The following is a 21,990-nucleotide window of genomic DNA, read 5'->3' as shown; positions in this document are numbered from 1 at the left end:
GAAATGTCATATATGTCCTAATACAGTTGTGGTGAGGGAACCTCAACACCCCACTGTCACAAATAGATTGATCAACTAGACTAAAAATAAGTACTGAAATACTAGAACTCAATCGAACTCTTGAACAAATGAACTTAACAGATGTTTACAGAGTCTTACACTCCACAAAATCAGAATACATGTTCTTCTCAGCTGCACATGGATCATTCTCCAAAATAGACCACATACTCACACATATAACATGTTTAAGTAAGTGCAAAGGAATTGAAGTTATCCCCCTCCTATTACCAGACCATAGTGCCATGAAATTGGAGATCTATACCAAAAGAAACTCAAAAAATTTCATAAACACGTGAAAATTGAACAACACACTTCTGAATAACCAATGGATTACAGAGGAAATTAAAGAAGAAATCAGACAGTTCCTTCAATTAAATGACAATGACAATACAACATATCAGAATATATGGGCCACAATGAAAGCAGTCTTATGAGGGAAATTCATAGCAGTGAATATGCATATTAGGAAAACAGAATGAGCCCAATTAAACAACCTGATACTGAACCTGAAGCTTCTAGAAAAAGAGTAGGACAACCCCAAAGCTCATACAAGGGAGGAAATTATAAAGATCAGAGGAGAAATCAATGCAGTGGAGACTAAGAGAACGATACAAAAAATGAATGAAGCCAAGAGTTGGTTCTTCGAAAGAATCAACAAAATGGACAAACCTTCAGCCAATCTTGTCAGAAAAAGGAAAGAAAAGGCCCAAACCCATGCAATTAGGAATGAAAAGGGTGAAATGACAACAGAACCAGCAGAAATCCAGAGGATCATCAATACCTACTTCCAGAACCTATACGCCAATAAAATGGAAAACACAGAAGAAATGGACAGATTCCTAGATACATATGAATTACCAAAGATGAACGAAGAAGACCTAAAAATTCTGAACAACCCAATATCAACCAATGAAATTGAAAATGCAACTAAAAACTTATCAACTAAGAAAAGTCCTGTCCGTGATGGCTTCACTGCTGAATTCTACAAGACATTTAGAGAGGAACTGCTGCCACTACTGTTTAAACTCTTCAATGAAATTGAAAGGGAAGCAATACTCCCAAATTCATTCCTGGAAGTAAACATCACCTTGATCCCCAAAGCAGAGAAAGACCCAACTGAAAAAGAGAACTATAGGCCAATCTCACTAATGAACATAGATGCAAAAATCCTTAATAAGATACTGGCAAACAGAATGCAGAAGATCATCAAGAAGATCATACACCCTGATCAAGTGGGATTCATCCCAGGGATGCAGGGATGGTTCAATATATGAAAATCAATTAATGTAATACACTATATCAATAGAGCCAAGGACAAAAACCATATGATTATCTCCAGAGACACAGAAAAAGCATTTGACAAAATACAACATGAATTTATAATAAAAACCCTACAAAAAATTGGAATAGATGGTCTCTACCTCAAACTGATAGAAGCCATCTATGAAAAACCAACAGCCAATATCATACTAAATGGTCAAAAGCTAAAATCCTTCACACTAAAATCAGGACCAAGACAAGGATGTCCACTATCACCACTCTTGTTCAATATAGTTCTGGAAACATTAGCCATGGCAATTAGACAAGAGAAAGAAATAAAAGGAATAAAGATAGGAAATGAAGAAGTCAAATTGTCATTATTTGTAGATGACATGATACTCTATATAGAAGATCCCAAGAACTCCACCAAAAGTCTTCTAGACTTAATAACCAAATTCAGTCAAGTAGCTGGTTACAAGGTCAACACACAAAAATCAATAGCTTTCCTCTACACCGATGACAGACTCACTGAGAGAGAAATAGGGCAAATAATTCCATTCACAATAGCATCCAAAAAACTGAAATACCTAGGAATCATCCTAAAGAAAGAAATCAAAGACCTCTTCTCTGAAAACTATGGCACTGTGAAAATAGATTGAAGATGATATCAGAAAATGGACAGACATCCCCTGCTCCTGGGTAGGAAAGATGAATATAGTGAAAATGGTCATACTTACAAAACTGCTATATAGATTTAATGCAATTCCAATTGAGATCCCAGCAGCATACTTTATGGACCTTGAGAAAACAATCCAAAAATTCATTTGGAACGAGAAGAGACCCAGAATAGCAAAAGCAATTCTAGGTTAACAGAGACGTGGCAGGGATATCACAATCCCCAACCTGCAACTCTACTACAAAGCTACTGTGATAAAAACAGCATGGTACTGGCAAAGAAACAGACTTGAGGACCAGTGGAACAGATTAGAAGATGCAGAAACAATGTCAGACACGCTCAGCCATCTCATCTTTGATAAAGGAGCCAAACACCCTCACTGGAGGAAAGATAGCTTCTTTAATAAATGGTGCTGGAAATATTGGGCTTCAACTTGCTAAAGATTAAAAATTGACCTGTATCTCTCACCATGCACTAAACTAAAATCAAAACGGATTAAAGATCTAAATATTAAAATAGAAACTCTGAAGCAGTTTTAACAGAGGTTAGGTTGAACCCTTGAAGACATTGGTGTAGGAAAAGATTTTATGAACAAAACCTCAGTTGCCTGTGAACTAGCACAAACATTCAACAAGTGGGATCTCTTCTTATTAAAAGGCTTCTGCACAGCAAGAGAAACCACCAGCAGTGTGAAGAGACAACCCACAATGTGGGAAAAAATCTTCACCTGCTCTTCCTCAGACAAAGGCCTACTATCTAGAATTTATAAAGAACTTAAAAAGATCAGACCTCCCAAATTTAAAGAACCAATCCCAAAATGGTCATCTGAAATGGACAGACATTTCTCAGACAAAGAAGTAGAAATAGTAAATAAATACATGAAAAAATTTTCAACATCACTGGTCATTCAAGAGATGCAAATGAAAACAATGCTGAGATTCCACTTCACTCCAGAAAGAATGGCTGCTATCATGAGATCAACCAATAACAAATGCTGGCTGGGCTGTGAGGAACAAGGAACCCTGCTCCACTGCTGGTGGGAGTGTAGACTGGTGCAAGCACTGTGGAAATCAGTATGGAGATACCTCAAAGAACTAGGACTGGAAGTCCCATTTGACCCTGGTATTCCACTGCTGGGGATCTTCCCCAAAGAATTAAAAGAATCATACCACAATGATATTTGTGCACCCATGTTCATAGCAGCACAGTTTGTAATAGCTAAAACTTGGAAACAGCCCAAATGCCCATCAACTGGAGACTGGATAAAGAAAATGTGGGGTTTTTTTTTATAAAATGGAGTACTACTCAGCCATTTAAAATGAGAAATTAGAGACATTTATAGCTAAGTGGATGCACATTGAGGTGATACTCTTAATTGAAATAAATAGGACACATATGTGTAAATACCGAATAATTTCTCTGGTGTGTGAACCTGAAAGTGTGAATAAGGACTAAAATGTATAATAGGTAATGTGAAATAGGAAGAAAAGTGGCAAAGGGGAAGGAAGTGGGAGGGCTAGGGGAAAGGATAGAAGTGAATGGGATTAATATGAGAAAATGGAAAAATAGGAACAAAATCTTTGTAAATAGGGAGAAATGGAGGGCTTGAAGAGAGGGCTGTGCAAGCGTGAGAAATGAGAACCAAGAGAGATTATGTAAAGGTGGAAATTTCCAGTGATGAATGTCATTATATTGTATACCTAAAATGTACCAATGATTAGAATGAATAATCGATAATGCAAAATAGGAAGAAAAGGTCCAAAGGGGTAGGGGTAGTGGGATGGACAGGGGAAAGGAAAAAAGGGAAATGAAAAATGCTGAGAAATGGAAAAAATGGAAATAAAGTCTTTGTAAATAGGGAAGGGTGCAGGGTGTGAATGGAGGGCTAAGACTGGGGAAAAACATAAGAACCAAGATGCATTATGTAAAGGTACAATTCCCAGTGAGAAATGTAATTGTGTTGTATACCTATAGTGTACCAATAAAAAGTTTAATAAAAAAAAAAAAAGAAACTACTCAGGCCCAAAATCATAAGAACATTGCAATGTCATTATCATGACATTGCTAATGACATCATATATTAGATTTACAGACTGTTCATAAATAGACAATGTAATGCTTAAAAGGCAGATAATTAGGGTGGAAAACATGTGAAACTTTTTCACAGTGCTTCATAGAACATAATCGCTACTCTAATTTTTATGAGGGGAGGTCCTGTTTTGAATGTCTAACTTCACTATACACATTCAATTTTTTTTTATTTTTCAGAATTTAATTATTTTGAATGTGTAATCTAGGAAGTTAGATCAGGAGGTATTATAATGAAAATCTGTGATAAACAAGGAGATTAGCTGCCCAAATCTCATCTAAAGAAATAACTTGCTTCCCAAAAACAAGAAGAGGAGTCAGGAGGTAGCCTTCAGTTACTTGACTCTTTACTACAGACTCACTTACAAAGACGTCTTTGCTCAAGTCCAGTGGTCCCCAAGGCAGCCTGCCCTCAGTGATGGAACAAAAGGTGTAGATAGCTATTTCAACTACATTCAAGTTGTTCTTCTAAGTTCTCTGTTAGTTGAGTCAAGGCTTCATGAAGCCTGCATTGTAGATGGAGTTCTTTCTCCCCAACCCTGCTCCTGCCTCATGCCCTTCAGAAGTGCTGATACCTTCTAAATGTGCACTCAAGACTCCATCTCAGCTATGTCTTCAGAGAAATTACCCTGGGACTGTGATTGATCTAAGTTTTATATAAGCTCCTTATTGTGTTGTAACAAATCATGTCCAAAATGGATGCCAAACCCCATAGTAGGGTGCAGTTCCTCAAGTAAATAAAGGGCCCTGGTTCACCAAAATTGCATTTCCAAGAAAATATTCATTGCAAAGATATCAAACAGAATCTCTCAGGAATCAATCAAATATGTACAGCGTTCTGAATTTTATACATGCTTACAGAGTGAGATGAAATAAGTAATTCCTAATTATAAAAAGGAATATATATATATGTGTGTGTGTGTGTGTGTGTGTGTGTATGTGTGTGTGTGCCTGAACATTGATGGCATTTCAGTTTCTCAGTAAACAATTTTCAGATTACTGACCCTGTTGCAGTAAGTACTGACAGTATAAGGATAAATGTCTGACACTACAAGCAAAGAATGAATACAGGGGTAAACTAACAAGACTAAAAGTTTTAAGTGTGCCCAGGATGTGTTAGTTAAAACTGAATGGCAGAGAAATGTAAAGGAGAATTTCACATCCCCTGAGGTTTCAATTTTCTGTGCTCAAGAATGTAACTAGAGAGAAATACTGATCAAAAGTTTTAAAAAAAGGATACCAAGAACAGTACACAATACCATCTCTGTAGATTACTACAAACAGACTTCATAATTTCTTCAATTTGCACAATTCTTTTTCCCACAGAACTTATACTCCTCCAACAGATGCATATTATAAACTAATCATTTAAATAAGTCACTCTGGAGTCTTGCTGACATAGGAGATGATTTGTGTGCATTTTCAAACTGTTCTTTTTTTTATTTCTGCAAAGGACAAAAAAATAGACCAGCATCATGTCTTAACAAAGAAATCTAATATATATTCACAGGCACAAAATGTTGGATATCAGATTGAGATGAAACACGAGAGTGTTTGGGGAAGTCTGTAGATGGACAAAAGATTTCAATATGCAGCCTACTATCCAGGGCTATCTATGTAAGTTTTGGGACAAAATACAAAATGGAATTTGTAGAATATCTTTGTTCAGAAATAGCTAAGAATTTCAAGATGACATCATCAAAGCATTAAAGAAATGCAGTTTTTCTGAGCATGGGGCCTTATGCATGTGCATGCCCAAGGCTGTGAAGTGCCATTGCTGCTTTCCTTTTCCCTCAGTGGTAGAGAAACCAAGTCTATTTTTGTTTACACACACAGTGACAGACACAAAATAAGCACTCAACAGATATTTGTTAAATGAATAAATAGACTGGCTGCTATGGCTGTGTCTAGATGTCCCCCAAAAGCCTCATGCAGTCATCGGTGGGGCTTTTTTGAAGGTGGCTAAATCTAGAGTGTGTGACACTGGGATTGATTCATGGTGCAATGCTAGGATGAAGGGCACTAGATTAAGGATGTGAATGTTACTCTTCTAAGTAGTCTGGATAAGATATAAGGAATAGAAAGAGCTGTGGTTATCTTTTGCTGCTTTGTTACCTTCTTCCCATTATAAACTGTTTCTCCTCTGCAATGCCACCTTGCCTTGGAGCCAGCTGATTATGGACTGAAACTCTACAAACTGTGAGCTAAATAAACATGTCCTCCCTTAATATTTGGTTTTGGGCATTTTGTCTCAGCAACAAGAAAAGCAGCTAAGACAGAATTTGGTATCAGAGAAATGGGGTCATTACTGTGACTATACCTGACCATGTGGTTCAGGAACCTTTGAGTCTGGCTTGTGGGAAGAGTTTAGAAAGGTTCAGAAATACCAGCTGAAAAAGTAGAGCTATACTGCTTTAGGCTGTACCTGATGGAAGATTCTGGTCAGAGTTCAGAAAACCAGAAAGCTGATAGAAATCCTACCAGTAAAGAACAGGCTTAGGAGGTTTCTGCTGGGAAGAAAGATTGCATTGGCTGTTGGACTCTAGACAATGTGTGTTATACTTTGGCAAAAAGTTTGTCCGCATTTTGCTCGTGCCCAGAGACTTTGCCTGAGACTGAGATTAAGTGCACTGAACTAAAATATCTTGCAGAAGAAATTTCAAGGCAGTCTCATGTTGAAGCTGTGGCATGGCAGGCTGTTGGGGCATTTCAGCAAGATCTATGCTAAGAATCAAGAGCAAAGAGGCCAGCAGAATGTTTTAAAACATTGTGAGTTTGGCCAGAAAGGAAGCACTCATAAAGCTATCAACTACAAAGAGCATAGGAGATCTTGATGACTGAGAAGGAACAGAAGAATAGAAAAGATGGCTTGAGGACATCACATGAAACAGCAGGACTCCAGTCTTTGCAGCTTCAAAATCGAAAAAGTGAAAAATTTTGCTTTGAGAAGAAAGCCTCAGAGCACTATGTTCCAGAATGGTAGTGGCCTTGGGAAGTTGTTCCTCAGAATTTGATTCATAGGTGCTTGATCCCTACAGTCAAGAGAGAAGAAAGCCTGGCTACTGCTCCAATGGGTGGCAGACCTTGGCATCATCCACATGGTGCTGACTTTAGTCACAGAAAGAATGCAAGAGTTGTGGGGTCAGGAAGGCTTCCACCCAGATTTCAGAAGACTGCCTGGGGGGCCAGTCCATGTGCCCTGAGAGGACAATGTATAAAATTTTGAGTGTGAAGCCAAAGATGCAGTGGAGACCCTAGAAGGTTGGAAAGGCCAGGAATGTAGATCATCCAAGAAAAGTTACAAGGAGTGAGCAAAGCCAGCCAAAGAAAGAAGCCATGGGAGCTACAGCCACCAGAAGTGCACTAGGGGTAGAGCCACCTAAGCCCTTTGGAGTTCACAACTTGCCAGAGATTGCTGGGGATGCTGGAAGTGCAACTGTGTGATTCAATGTTTGCCTGCTAGATTTTGGTTTTGTTTTGATCTGATTCCGTGCTATCCCCCTGTTTGTAACTGTTGGAATGGAAATGTCTATCTTGTGCCATTGAATGCTGAAAATATTTACCTTTCTTTTCATTTGTACTTTATTTTTATTCTTTTCATTTGTAGCTAAGAAATTGCCTTAAATCTCAGAGGAGACTTTGGACTTGGACTTTACAGCAATGCTGAAACTGCTAGGACTTTGGCAACTGTTTGAGAAGGATTAAATACCTTTTGCATAAAAGGATGTGCATGAATCTTTGGGTGTCTGGGGGCAGAAGGTTATAGCTTGAGTCTAGATGTTCCCCAAAAGCCTCATGTAGTCATATAGGGGGCTTTTTCAAAAGTGGCTGGATCTAGAGTGTGTGACACTGGGATTTATCTAGAGTGTGTGCTTGCTAGGATCATAGGCACTAGGGTTAAGGGTGTAAGTGTTACCTGCCCTAAGAGCCCTGGATAAGATACAAGAGATAGAAAGAGCTGTGGTCATCCCTTGTTGCTTTGCTTCCTTCTGCCCACCATAAACTGTTTCTCCCCTGTGATGCCACCTTGCCTTGGAGCCAGCTAATTATGGACTGAAACCTCTACAAACTGTGAACTAAATTAACTTTTTCTCCCTTAACTTGTGGGTGATGGGCACTTTGTCTCCACAATGAGAAAAGTAACAATGACACTGGCATACTGACCATAATTTGTATTTTACCTACTACATCCATATTACTAGAGAAAAGAGGTTTCTTTAGATAGTACCAGAAGCAAAATAACCCCCAAGTGTTCTATAATTCTTTAAATAGTTACAGTGCCTTTCAAATACTCCTAGTTTTAGTATATTTTGGTCTTTTCTCTTCTTTCCTATCAGTATGTTCTAGGTATCTCAAAAATGTATATCAAGATCAACCAAAATATTTTGGTTGGTTTATGAAAATGCATTAACTATCATAAAATAAAAGAATTACCTACTTTAGAATTAGGATAATACAAATGGAAATATGAGATAATACCAGAGACAAAGGTTATAGGTAGGAAGGTAATCCATAAGATCTCATATATCAAGTAACTAGTACGTATATTTGGCTCTGAGATTCTAAGCAACAAAATCAAGTGGCATGATTGGGTAAAAAATTTATTGCTTATAGGAGCAAAGGTGTAATTTATATATTTTTTAGAAAAATGTGTAGGTTTGCTTAAAAACATGTGTTTTATTTTTCTGTGGGGCAAGATCTTTCTCTTCCCCCAAATAGAATTTGGGGTGAGTTTTATTAATTTTAGAACACTAACAGGTGGTAAAAATTCTCCAGTCACTAATGTAAATGTACAACTTAATAATTTCAATGTCTAAAGGAACAAACATGTGAAACTTTCTTGAAGTTATAGCTATGCCCCTCATGAATTTGTAAGAGCTTTAGGCCATCCCTGTGCAGTGAGAAGGAGGGTACGCATAGTTGGCTCTTGCTGTCTTTTTTCACCTTGTGCTCTTAATCAGTCCCCCCCCCATTTTTTTTTTTTTTTTTGGTACCAGGGATCAAACTCAGGTCCTTGTGCTTGTGCAGCAGGCAGCGAAACCACTGAGCTAAATCCCCAGCCCCTCTCCTTTTTTTAAGCATGCTGAGAATATCCATTGATTCTTCCAGACCATGTGACTCCCTTAGACCCGGGTATGAGAGCTGCTGCTGTTTTTGCTGTGCTTCTTAGAAAGCTTCATATTGGCCATCTTCTAGATTTGCTCTCTCATAGGAGAAGAAATCGCTCAAACAAGGGAGAAATACATTTTCAGAACTAACTGTCCTCTCCCCCAAGTGTGGTTGGAATATGGTCTATAGAGTGCTCTTCTCTGGGGCTTGCCCTTCTGAGGAAAGGCTACTCCATTGATGTGTACACCCTTTGGCATGGAGGGTGACCAAGAATCAGCTCCCTATGACAGTGACTACAAAACTTGAATATCTAGTCTAAGGCATTCAAAATTGTGTCTGTAAGATTTTTCATGATGCTGAAAGAAACTGAGTTTGGAAGATAAGAAAGGCAAACTACAGGCTTCCCAAAGTGTTAGGAGTCCAGCATTGGGCTCCTATATGCTCCTAATTTCTAGCAATGGACTAAAAGAATATCAAAAGTGATAAATTCACTTGTACCCTTTTTAACATTCAGAAGGCATCCAATAAGAAAATGTAACATAGTCTGTTTTAAGAATTTGGTACTTAATTCCTAACTAACTCTTCAAAACATATGGCATTGTTGGATCTTTTATTATTAGAATTAAGGTCTAATTCTAAAATCAGGTGAAATAGGTATACAAGAGAAAAGATGAAGAGTTTCTTACTGGACTGAAACTGAAATTTCATGACACCCACTCTCTGAGTCTCATAAATGTTTTGAAATGACACAATTTCATGTGAGCATTTTAGAACTCCTCAGAACCTTCCACCACTGGGGAAAGACCAGCTAAACTATGTGTAATATATTTGCTATTGCATTTGTGAAATATTGAAGGTAGTTTTTCCTTCCAGGTGATCTTCTTAATTAACCTCTAATTAACCTTAATTAACCATAAACACTCTCTCTTGTATGTGGTCTAAATCTGGTCCATAGTCTACCTTAATGTACACCTTGATCTGTGAACATCTGGCCATTCTACATCATAATGACTGGCCTTCTAGTCTCTTCTGTTTGAGACTTCATCAATTAGGTAAAATTCCACTTGACTTTTGCCTCCATGTTTCAAGGCATACATATTAATTTCTCCCATAGGTCTCTTTAAAGTGTTCCTCTTTTGAATCAAGATGAAAGAAGTGCATTTATCAGATGGGGGTCTCACACAACCAACTCTCTCCAAAAAATCATCTCTTCACACCTAACTTCCTAACTTCTTGATATCACTGATGTGATGCAAGTGTTAAGGGTTACAGAACACATTTTCTAAAAACTTATTTGTAAGTCATTCCTAATGGTCTTGTACTTCAATTTAGTATACAAAATACATCGTCTTATGGACTCACTAAACTGAGAATAAAAGTTGCATTTCAACATCTTTCATAAATGCATATGCTTTATTTTTAAGGAAAAAGGTTCTAATAATTAGATCGAAAGATATAGGTCATCATACCAGACATTTTTACAGTAAGTAATAATTATGATAAGGATAATAATTTCAGCTAACATTTAACCAAGAACAAATTGCAAAAGTACAAGTCAGAAGAAATTTTGAGAAGGCTAAATAATGTAGCCAATTGTGTAAAAAAGGACGATTATTTTATCAAGGATATTCTTGGGAGTCAGGAAAAATCCTGAAATTCTTGCATATATCATGTGTTTATATGTATCTTTCTAAGGAAAGTTCTTTTGTTATTGGTATTCTCATAAAGACAGTAACACAAAAATGGATAAAAGAAAATAATTGACCAATGTTGAATGAGACAAGATCAGCGTTGCTTATACAATTGTACCACCTCACCATAATTCTCACCTGGTGATATGGTCATCAGTAAAAATGGTCAAAAGATCAATAGATGTCGGAATTTGTTGGAGCTAAATTTCTGCTTTTTTCTTTTTTGGTACCAGGGATAGAACTCTGGTCCTTGCGCTTGTGAGGCAGGCAGCAGCACCACTGAGCTAAATCCCCGGCCCCCTAAATTTCTACTTTTAAAAAAGGGAGTCTATACTTTTGTTTCACTTGTGAAAGTTATTAGGGTTTTGAATGTTCAGGTGCTAAACAGAATCCTAAGATCATGATTTGTAGTAAGTCCTTAGGTATCAGCCCCTGTGCCCTGCCCACTGCTTTCCATAAATAATCAGGTTTGAGAATTACTCTTTCGGACCCCTGGTTCTCAAATGTATAAGTGGGTAAAGAAAAATAAAAGATCAAACTATACATATCCGTCCCAATCCGCCTCACCCAACACACTCACACACAAGATGAAAATGCTGCTCCAGGAAGGATCGTAAAGGAAACAATAATAAGAACTAAAATTAAAGAGGGTAGAGACATAAGTCAAGATAATGAGAATGGAAATGAATGATAGGTATTCAAGATTTTATCCACAGTGTTATTAACTATAGTTATTAATATTTCATGATCCACAATATCCCAGAATATGACACTAATACCAGAGATAATAGGTTCTAACAGTATAGAACCTCTTGTGTTTCTGAATTTAAAGTGATATTTTTGAAAGGCATTAGAAAATTTATGAAATACTGAGCTTTCCATTTTTTCTATATATCGCTTCATGTTAATTCTTAGGTGTATACATCAACTGTACAAATCTTTTACTTTATATCATATGATATATTTCAATATTTCTAACTACTTTATGTATTTTTTAAAACTTATTATCTTCATGCATTCAGATAGTCACTTTCATGAAGACATAAGATGGTTTTCCTACTAACAATGAGATAGTAATCCCTCGTGTATTTAAAGTGTAAAATAGTGCAGTTAGAATAAAATTGGAAATCCATCTTTCCTTGACTTCTACAACATTTTTATTCATCCTTTCTACCTTATGTCAAATTTAAACTTTCTCTTACAGTGACATTAATTCTTCCAGTCATTGGAACTTTTCATCATCTGCAAAGTGTGCAGAACTCTCCTTGAAAGAGATACTTCAGGATTTCACCCTATATATCATGGACAGCCAAAGTGATATTTTCAAATGAAAGCGATCTTAATAAATGAATAAAAATTGAATTCCTAAAGATATGTTATCATAAACACATACTGTATATGGAAACATGGTGCTTGCTTTCTTATTGTTTTATCACACTGGAAAATGTACTTTAAAAGGGGGTTAGCAGGGATGTACAAATTCTCCCTAGGGAAGTAACTCAATTGGCATCAGGTAAAGAGGGCTAGTCAGATGAAAATGTATATTGATATGGGGAAAATTCTAACAGTCATTAGATGGGCATTAAGTGGATATGAACATGTTATTATGACACCAACTCTAAGTTTTGTCAGAATTTTTGGCTCTTTATTAATCAGCCATGCTTACTCTTTAAAAACCTAATTTTGCCCTATTTGGACTGATTATTTGGACAAGATGGGGTATGAATTGCATAATCTGAGATTTTTTTCTTGCTTCCGATTCCTAAAACTCATGTATATCTGGCAGCTGCAAAGATACATAGTTGTAGCCCCTGGGTTGTTCTACTGGTCCAATGGAAGTTGTTGGTTTTGCATAGAGAACAGATTGTTCAAATATTTTCAATGATAAAACTGAAATCATAGGATGTAAGTGGACTGAGAAAAACTTCCTTGCTCTAGTTTAGTATTTCATGCCTGATCTGTTGTAGCTCATTCTGTGGAAAGAAAAAAAGTATTTATTTTTATGTTGAGCTTCCCTTATTTCTTGAGAAAGCATTTCAGGTATTTCCTCCTCAGCTTTCAATATTTGAAATATGAATTCAGAATTTGTGGCTTATCAATAAAAACACGTTGACTTTCATAGAGGTTGTCTGTTGAGTTCTAGTACAGAAGTAGAAACATTTACTTGCATTGTGTTCACAGCTGATAAACTGCAGTTGCTAACAGTTTGTTAATTAAATCTTAGTTAAGCTTTGTCCTTCCTGCTTAGAAATAGGAACTCTTAACATTTGAGGCTGCAATTTGCATGCATCAGTCAACACAAATGCTGAACAAAGTACTTGTTTAGGTAATAAGATAAGGAGGTGCGCTCTCCACATTTCAGCTCTAACCGCCTCAAAGGCAACATTTCCCAAGATTCCCAGCTGCTGCTTGTTCAGGCAGCTCTGTGGTTTGCACTGCATATTAATTTCTGTCCGACATGGGAATTCAATTTGTACTGTACATTTCATTTCTTCACAGATTTAGATTTATTTCATGTTCTCTGCTTTTAATTAACTCTCTGGCACAGCTGCTGGACAGGATAGAAAAACTCATTGCTCTCCCCGTGTTATGAGTACACCACCAATCATTTGCCACTTAGACGGTGGTGCAGGAGCTATCAGTTTCTATGGCAACCAGAGCTGTGGTGATTGATTCCTTGCCAGTATGGCATCACCACAGGGAGTGCAGCTTGTGATTTTTGTATGCTCGCAAACATCCATCTAATTAAAACAGGATTATGGAATCATCCCAGTATATGTTCAACAACTACACTGCAATCCATTTATGTAAATGTCAACTACAAAATATAGTGGTCAGAGGGTTTATGAATACTTGTTTTACTGTTTGGAAAACAAGTGCTCAACCACCTGATTTTGGCTATTATATTCTCTTAAATGGTAGCCTTCAACTTGGCAAAGTCATTTTGTGTTTGAAAATTATGTGAAGCAAGCCAAATGATTACATTTCAATTGATGTAATCCTACCTAACTCTAAAATGCTATCATCCTGACTGGGAAATTGGTTAATTAATTTAGTGTGTGAATTATTTATTCATCAAAAGCTCTTAATTCATGTGATTGATTTCTCTTTCAGTGGGCTCTCTGGAGAGCAGAACATCCTTTCTCTCTTACATAGCATTCCTCAACTCTTCTAACAGTTGCTTGGGATTTGGGGAAGCTGTAATTATCAGGTGAGATGAAAGATACTACATTCACAGTTGTGCACGAAGGCTCCAGATGAATAAGCAGCTTGGGATTTCATGAAGGGCTAAATGGGAAGGTAAGCCCTTGAGAGATTTGTGAGATATATATGCAAAGTAAAAAGGAAGGACAGAGGGTGACAGATCTGTTAGGAATGTTGTTTTATACATCAGAGATTTTGCTGGATAAAGCTGACCAAATATTCTGTTAACGTGAAAAATGACAGTCTGAACTTCCTATTGGTTTCATGTCCCTGTGCATTTAATTTTCTAATATACTTCTATGTAATAGAAGTTGCCACTATGACATATATAAGTATGTGCTATATAGCATATGTATTTGTTATTAAAACTCTTCATTTTATAGAATTTTTTTCCTGGCCTTCACATATGTTATATGAAGAAATTGCACATTCACATGATGCTGTCAAAGGTAGTTCTGGTTAAATTTTAATTAATAGTACTATACTTTCCCAAAGTTTCATGACATTTCAAAGTTCTTTATGAAGTGACAGTAAAATTATTCCCAAAGCAGGAAATTCATAAAATGACAAAAAATATATAAAACATTTTGACTAGGAAGAGAAAAGGGATTCTAATGCCAGCTGAGATTGGGTGAGTAAAACTGATGAAAGTAGGAGCGGCTCACTGAAGTAACTTTTAAAAACACACTGTTCCCTGGTTATGATATTGTTATATATTAAGTGTGATTCACAGCATTTTCTTTGTTTTGGGCACATTTTGTGTTACATTTATATATCCATTCCAGATATTAGCATGTTAATACCTGAGAGATGCAATATGTATTGTTCCTTGTTGATTCACTTGGCAGTGAAGCTGTGGAGCATGCTTCTAACTACCATGGTAACAGCATTAGCCACCCTATTATAATATCTACTGTACTTTCAGCTGCTAATTCTTCCTTTGAGACAAAAAAACCATTAACACATAAATAAAACATATTCTGTAGGTTTCTTCTTGGAAGCAAATTATATATCACAGAATATGAGATGTTAGAATAATTTTTAGGGCTTCAATTTTTTTCAAGAAATATGACCAATAAATTAACCTCTATTTAGCTATATTTTCTTATTTACGATGAAAACATGCCCATGCATTTCTTAAATTTTCCTCTTTAAAATAATATGGCATGCTTTGTACTGCAAAAACACCAAGAGTATATAAGAAATTTGTATTTCTTAGTTTATATATAAATAATAGATAACCAAGCCAAATACTTGGCTGGTAAAAGTAAAATTACACAAGATAATACAGTAAAATTTTAGGCATAGTACCTTTATCTGTCCCTAGAACATCTCATAATCTCAAAAAACCATAGCTTATTATAGTTTTGATCAATATCTTCCCTGTTCATAGACAGAAACTGATATTTTCTTGAGTGATCACAAAGTTGCTCAAAGTATGTTTACAGAACTTCATGAAATTTTTAAAGAAAAGCATATTTCAGAGCCTAGAATACTCTTAAATATATAAAATATTCAATCATTTCTGAAATAAAATCATGAGAATTATTGAGATACATGTTATTTTATATGCTTTTAATGGACCATGATATCTATGATGTCAGTCCTATAGTTTTCCAAATTGAGAATATGTACTATTTTCAAAGAAAGATTTTTTTTGAGAGAGAAGGAGAGAAAGAGAAAGAGAAACAGAGAGGGAGAGAGAGAGAAAGAGAGAGAGAGAGACTGACTCAAAGATTTGGTTATGTTTTATTCCATTAGGTTGAGGACAGATTTGACAATGTAGGTTGGTGTCATGTTGATTTGATGTCGTGTTTTCCATTTTCTTGTTTGTGAGTATATGGGGGGGGCATGTGTCTGTTTGGCTTGACTGTGTTAACTTGACTGGCTTGAGAATCATGGGGGATTGGTGGAACACACATCTTGGTTTCACTGGGTGGGTCAAGGTGACCTGACTTTGGGTGCTATATATACCCCTTCCTCTCTGAGACTGTTCCCTTTTTCTGCTTCCCTGACACCATGAGTCAAGCATTTTTGTTCCACTATACCTTTCTGCCATAATGTTTATTTCTTGGAGCCAACAGATGCTGGACTGAATCCCCTGAAAACATGAACCAAACCAAACCTCTCATCTTTTAATTTGGGGTGTCCAATATTGGGTCTCAGCAGCCAAAAAACTAATACTGTGTAATTTTGTGTTAGGTTAATGGAATCCAGGGAGTCATTATTCACTACCCACATGCAAGGAACAGCTGGCCAACCAATAATCTACAACTTATGAGTACACAGACTTTATTCAAGCTTTGATGGTGTGAAAAAAATAAGGCATATTCTTTCTCTTTTCTTCCAAAATGTAATAACTGAGTAAAAAAGAATAGAAATTCCTGAAAGTAAATATTATCAATACAAACCTTACTGCAAATACATTTCAATTGAACCAAAAATTAATCCTGAATTCTGAAAGCCTGTTTTAATCAATTACTAGTTTCAGGAAATTTTATCATTGCAAAATTTTTGAGATTTTCAACATTAATTACTTAAAGACAGTTTTATTGCTTCTTTTCCAAATATATTCCACTATTTCTCTTTTGTCTTAACTCACTACTTAGGCCTTCTACTATGAAGTTGAAAGGGAGAAAAGAGGACATTCTTGCTTTGCTTTCAATTTTAGTGGAAAAGTACTTAATTTCTCAGCTTCAAATATTGTGTGCATATTTCTGTTATGAATTGATGACATTCCCCTCTAGATATAGTATACAAAATTTTAAAATAATAAATGGTGTTAAATTTTGCCAAATGCTTGTTCTTCATCTATTAATATGTTCATATGAATTTACTTTTTTGTCTATTGATATGTATTAATTATTTCTCTATATTGAATCTGCTTTGGTTACTTTGAATAAATCTGACTTGGTCATGGTAAATAATTCTTTTCATATTTTTGTGAACTCAATTTTTTGATGCTTCATTGAGGATTATTCCATCTACTTTAGGAGAAATGCTGGTCTGTAAGTTTTTTTTTCTTTTAATGTTTTTGGTTTGAGTATGAAAATACATTGAACTTAGGGCCACCTCCAGTGCTGAGGAGAAGCCTTCTGGGCAGCCAGACCACTGCCACCAGTGCCAAGGAGCAGAGTCGAGCAGGCACCAGCAGCACAGCCTCCACTCCTTGAAATGAAAAGACACATAAACAAATCTCAAAACCAGACTTCCGGATCACCTAAAGCAACTCCAAAGGGAAATGTGATGGAACAGTCTGATAATCAACCAAGTAGACTCCATGCACTAGCAGCAAAAGAAGATCTAGAAAAAATGAAATCAAAAATAATTTATCAGATAACAGCAGACTTTGTGCTCATAGTGCAAGACATGATTAACAAATCTAGAGAGGACATAGATTAAAAAAAAAAAAATAGAGGAGCTGAGGAACATGATGGAATCCCAAAATAGGAAACAAACGGAATCCACAAAATAGATGCAAACTGATTTCTAGGAAATTAAAAGCACCATTGAAAGTTTACACAGAAGAATGAACTAATGTGAGGACAGAATTACAGATATAGAAGACAGGATTGCAATTAGTGATCAAGAAAAGAAAAGTTTCTTTAAAATAGTAAGGGACCATGAGAAATCAATCAAGCAGCTGCTAGATAATGCAAAAAAAAAAAATAACATAAGACTGATAGGAGTTAATAAAGAAGTAGGAGAGAGTGCAGACAACAAAAAGTCTGTTCAGAGAAGCGATGGCAGAAAACTTCCCAAGGAGGGGAAAAGAACTTGACATACAGATAAGTGAGGCATATAGGACTCCAAATAGCCTTGATCAAAAAAAAATCTACAAACAGGCATATAATAGTTAAGATTCCAGACAACCAACAGAAAAACAAAATTCAACAAGTAGTTAGAGAAAAGAAACAAATAACATACAAAGGAAAGCCCATCAGAATCACAGCAGACTTCTCAACACAAACCCTCAGGGCAAGAAGAGCTTGTAGTGATGTATTTCAAGCCCTAAAGAAAAACAGCCTCCAACCCAGATTGATGTAGCCTGCAAAACTATCTTTCAAAACTGATGGAGAAATAAGATACTTTCATGATAAAGAAAACCTTAGGAATGTCATGAATACCAAACCAGCACATGAAAAAAATTTAGACTAGGAAAAGAAAATGAGGATCACAACCACAGGAAGCCAAGCAGAATGAATCCATTGGGAATGACAAGAATTTAAAGCAAAGGTGGAGAATCCAAAAAACAGAAAAAGTCATGGTAATGAGAAGTCAATATGTAGCAGTTATAAATATCAATGTTAATGGCCCAATTCACCAATCAAAACAAATACATTGCAGGGCTTGGGGATTTGGCTCCATGGTTCCAGCGCTTGCCACACAAGCGCAGGGTCCCAAGATTGATCCCTGGTACCAAAAAAAAAAAAAAAAAAAGAAAAAGATAAAGAAAAAGAAACAGATGGGTAGAAAGGGACATAAAGCAAGATCCAACAATATGCTGCATAAAAGAAACACACATAATACAAAAAGAAACTCATAGACTGAAAGTTAAAGGGTGGACAAACATAATACAAAAAGAAACTCATAGACTGAAAGTTAAAGGGTGGAAAGCAATACTCCATGTGAAAGGAACCAAAAACAAAAGCAGGAGTAGCTATCCTCTTTGCAGATCAAGTGGATTTAAAACTAACATGTAAGAGAGACAAAGAAAGACACTACATCCTTGTAAAGGGTACAATCCAACAGGAAGAGATGACAATCATAAATATCTATGCACCAAACACTAGTGTGCCCAACTATATAAAACAAATACTAATGGACATAAAAAGTCATATATGCACTAATACAATTGTAGTGGGGGACCTCAATACCATACCGTCACAAATAGATAGATCAATTAGACAAAAATAAGTAATGAAATGCTAGAGCTCAATAGAACTCTTGAACAAATGAATTTAACGTGTTTACAGAGTGTTCCATCCCACAAAATCAGAATACACATTCTTTTCAGCTGCACACGGGTCAGTCTCCAAAATAGACCACATACTCGCTCAGAGAACATATTTAGGTAAGTGCAAAGGAACTAAAGTTATCCCCTATATATTATCAGATCATAGTGTGATGAAATTGGAGATGAATAGCAAAAGAAATCACAAGATTTTCATAAACACATGGAATTTGGACAACACACTTCTGAATAACCAATGGGTCACAGACGAAATTAAAAAATCAGACAGTTCTTACAATTAAATGCCAATGACAATAAAACATACTGGAATCTATGGGATACAATGAAAGCAGTCATATGAGGGAAATTCATAGCAGTGAATACTCATATTAGGAAAACAGAGTGAGCTCAATTAAACAACCCGATGCTGAACCTCATATTTTTAGAAAAAGAAGAGCAGGACAAACCCAAAGCACATACAAGGGAGGAAATTATAAAGATCAGAGCAGAAATTAATGCAATGGAGAGTAAGAGAATGACACAAAAAAATCAATGACGACAAGAGTTTCTTCTTTGAAAGAATAAATGAAATTGATAGACACTTAGCCAACCTTATCAGAAAAAGGAAAGAAAAGGCCCAAATCCATGCAATTAGGAATGAAAAGGATGAAATTACAATGGATCCAGCTGAAATCCAGAGGATCATCAACACCTACTTCCAGAACCTTTACAACAATAAGATCAAAAACACAGAAGAAATGGACAGATTCCTAGATACATATGAATTACCAAGGTTGAATGAAGAAGACCTAAAAGTTCTGAACAATCCAGTATCAATGGATGAAATTGAAAAAGTAATAAAAAACTTACAAACTAAGAAAAGCCCAGGTATGATGGCTTCACTCTGAAATCTGAAAGACATTGAGAGAGGAATTACAGCCACTACTGTTTAAACTCTTCAATAAAATTGAAAGTGAAGCAATGCTCCTGAATTCATTCCTAGAAGCAAGCATAACCTTGATCCCCAAAGCAGAGAAAGACCCAACTGAAAAAGACAACTATAGGCCAATCTCACTAATGAACACGGATGCAAAAATCCTTAATAAGATATGGGCAAATAGAAAACAGAAGATCATCAAGAAGATCATGGGCTGGGATTTAGCTCAGTGGTTCCACTGCCTGCCTCACAAGCACAAGGACAAGAGTTTGATCCCTGGTACAAAAAAAAAATAACTAAAGAAAAAAAAGAGAAGAAGATCATACACTATGACCAAGTGAGATTCATCCCAGGGATGCAGGGATGGTTCAACATACATAAATCAATAAATGTAATAAACTATCTTAATAGAGCCAAGGACAAAAACCATATGATCATTTCAATAAACGCAGAAAAAGCATTTCACAAAATCCAACACTCATTTGTGATAAACCCCTACAAAATATTGGAATAGATGGTCTCTACCTCAATCTGATAAAGGACATCTATGAAAAACTAACAGCCAATATCATACTAAATGGTCAAAAACTGAAATCCTTCACACTAAACTCAGGAACAAGACAAGGATGTCCACTATCACCACTGCTCTACAATATAGTTTTGGAAGCATTAGCCACAGCAATTAGACAAGAGAAAGAAATAAAAGGAATAAAGATAGGTAATGAAGAAGTTAGATTGTCATTATTTGCAGATGACATGATACTGAATATAGAAGACTCCAAGAACTCCATCAAAAGTCTTCTAGACTTAATAACCAAATTCAGTAGAGTAGCTGGTTACAAGGTCAACACACAAAAATCAATAGCTTTCCTCTACACGAACAACAGACTCACTGAGATGGAAATAGGGCAAACAATTCCTTTCACAATAGCATCCAAAAAACTGAAATACCTAGGAATCAACCTAACAAAAGAAATCAAAGACCTCTTCTCTGAAAACTATAGCACTCTGAAAAGAGAGATTGAAAATTATATCAGAAAATGGAAAGACAGCCCTTGCTCCTGGGAAGGAAGAATCAACATAGTGAAAATGGTCATACTTCCAAAATTGCTATATAGATTCAATGCAATCCCAATTGAAATCCCAGCAGCATGCTTCATGGACCATGAGAAAACAATCCAAAAATTCAATTGGACCAAGAAGAGATCTAGAATACCCAAAGCAATTCTAGGCAACAGAGACATGGCAGGGGGTATCACAACCCTGAACTTCAAACTATGCTACAGATCTACTGTGATAAAAACAGCATGGTACTAGCAAAGAAACAGAACTGAGGACAAGTGGAACAGATTAGAAGATGCAGAAAGAACTCCAGTCACACTCAGCCTCCTCATCTTTGACAAAGGAGCCAAATGCCCTCACTGGAGGAAAGATAGCCTCTTTAATAAATGGTACTGGAAAAATTGAGTTTCAACTTGCCAAAGCTTAAAACTAGACCTGTATCTATCACCATGAACTAAACCAAAATCAAAATGGATTAAAGATTTAAATATTAAGACAGAAATGCTGAACCTGCTTGAACAGAGATTAGGTAGAACTCTGAAGACATTGGTGTAGGAGAAGATTTTATGAACAAAACCTTAGTTGCCCATGAACTAGCACAAACAGTTAACAAGTGGGATCTCTTCTCATTCTTCTTATTCAAAAGCACAGCAAGAGAAACCACCAACAGTGTGAGGAGACAATCTACAATGCGGGAAAAAATTTTCACCTGCTGTCCCTCAGACAAAGGTCTACTATCTAGAATTTATACAGAACTTAAAAAAAAAAATCAGACCTCCCAAATTTAAAGACCCAATCCAAAAATGGGCATCTGAAATGAAGACATTTCTCGAAGAAATAGAAATAGCAAATAAACATATGAAAAAATGTTCAACATTACTAGTCATTCAAGAGATGCAAACAAATACAATGCTGAGATGCCACCTCACCCCAGAAAGAATGGCTGCTA

This window comes from Heterocephalus glaber, unplaced genomic scaffold, assembly GCF_053883595.1.
Source record: "Heterocephalus glaber isolate CG9 unplaced genomic scaffold, H.glaber_assembly_v1.0 deba00001481, whole genome shotgun sequence".
Lineage (NCBI taxonomy): Eukaryota > Metazoa > Chordata > Mammalia > Rodentia > Bathyergidae > Heterocephalus > Heterocephalus glaber.
Note: the sequence above shows the minus strand (reverse complement) of the source record.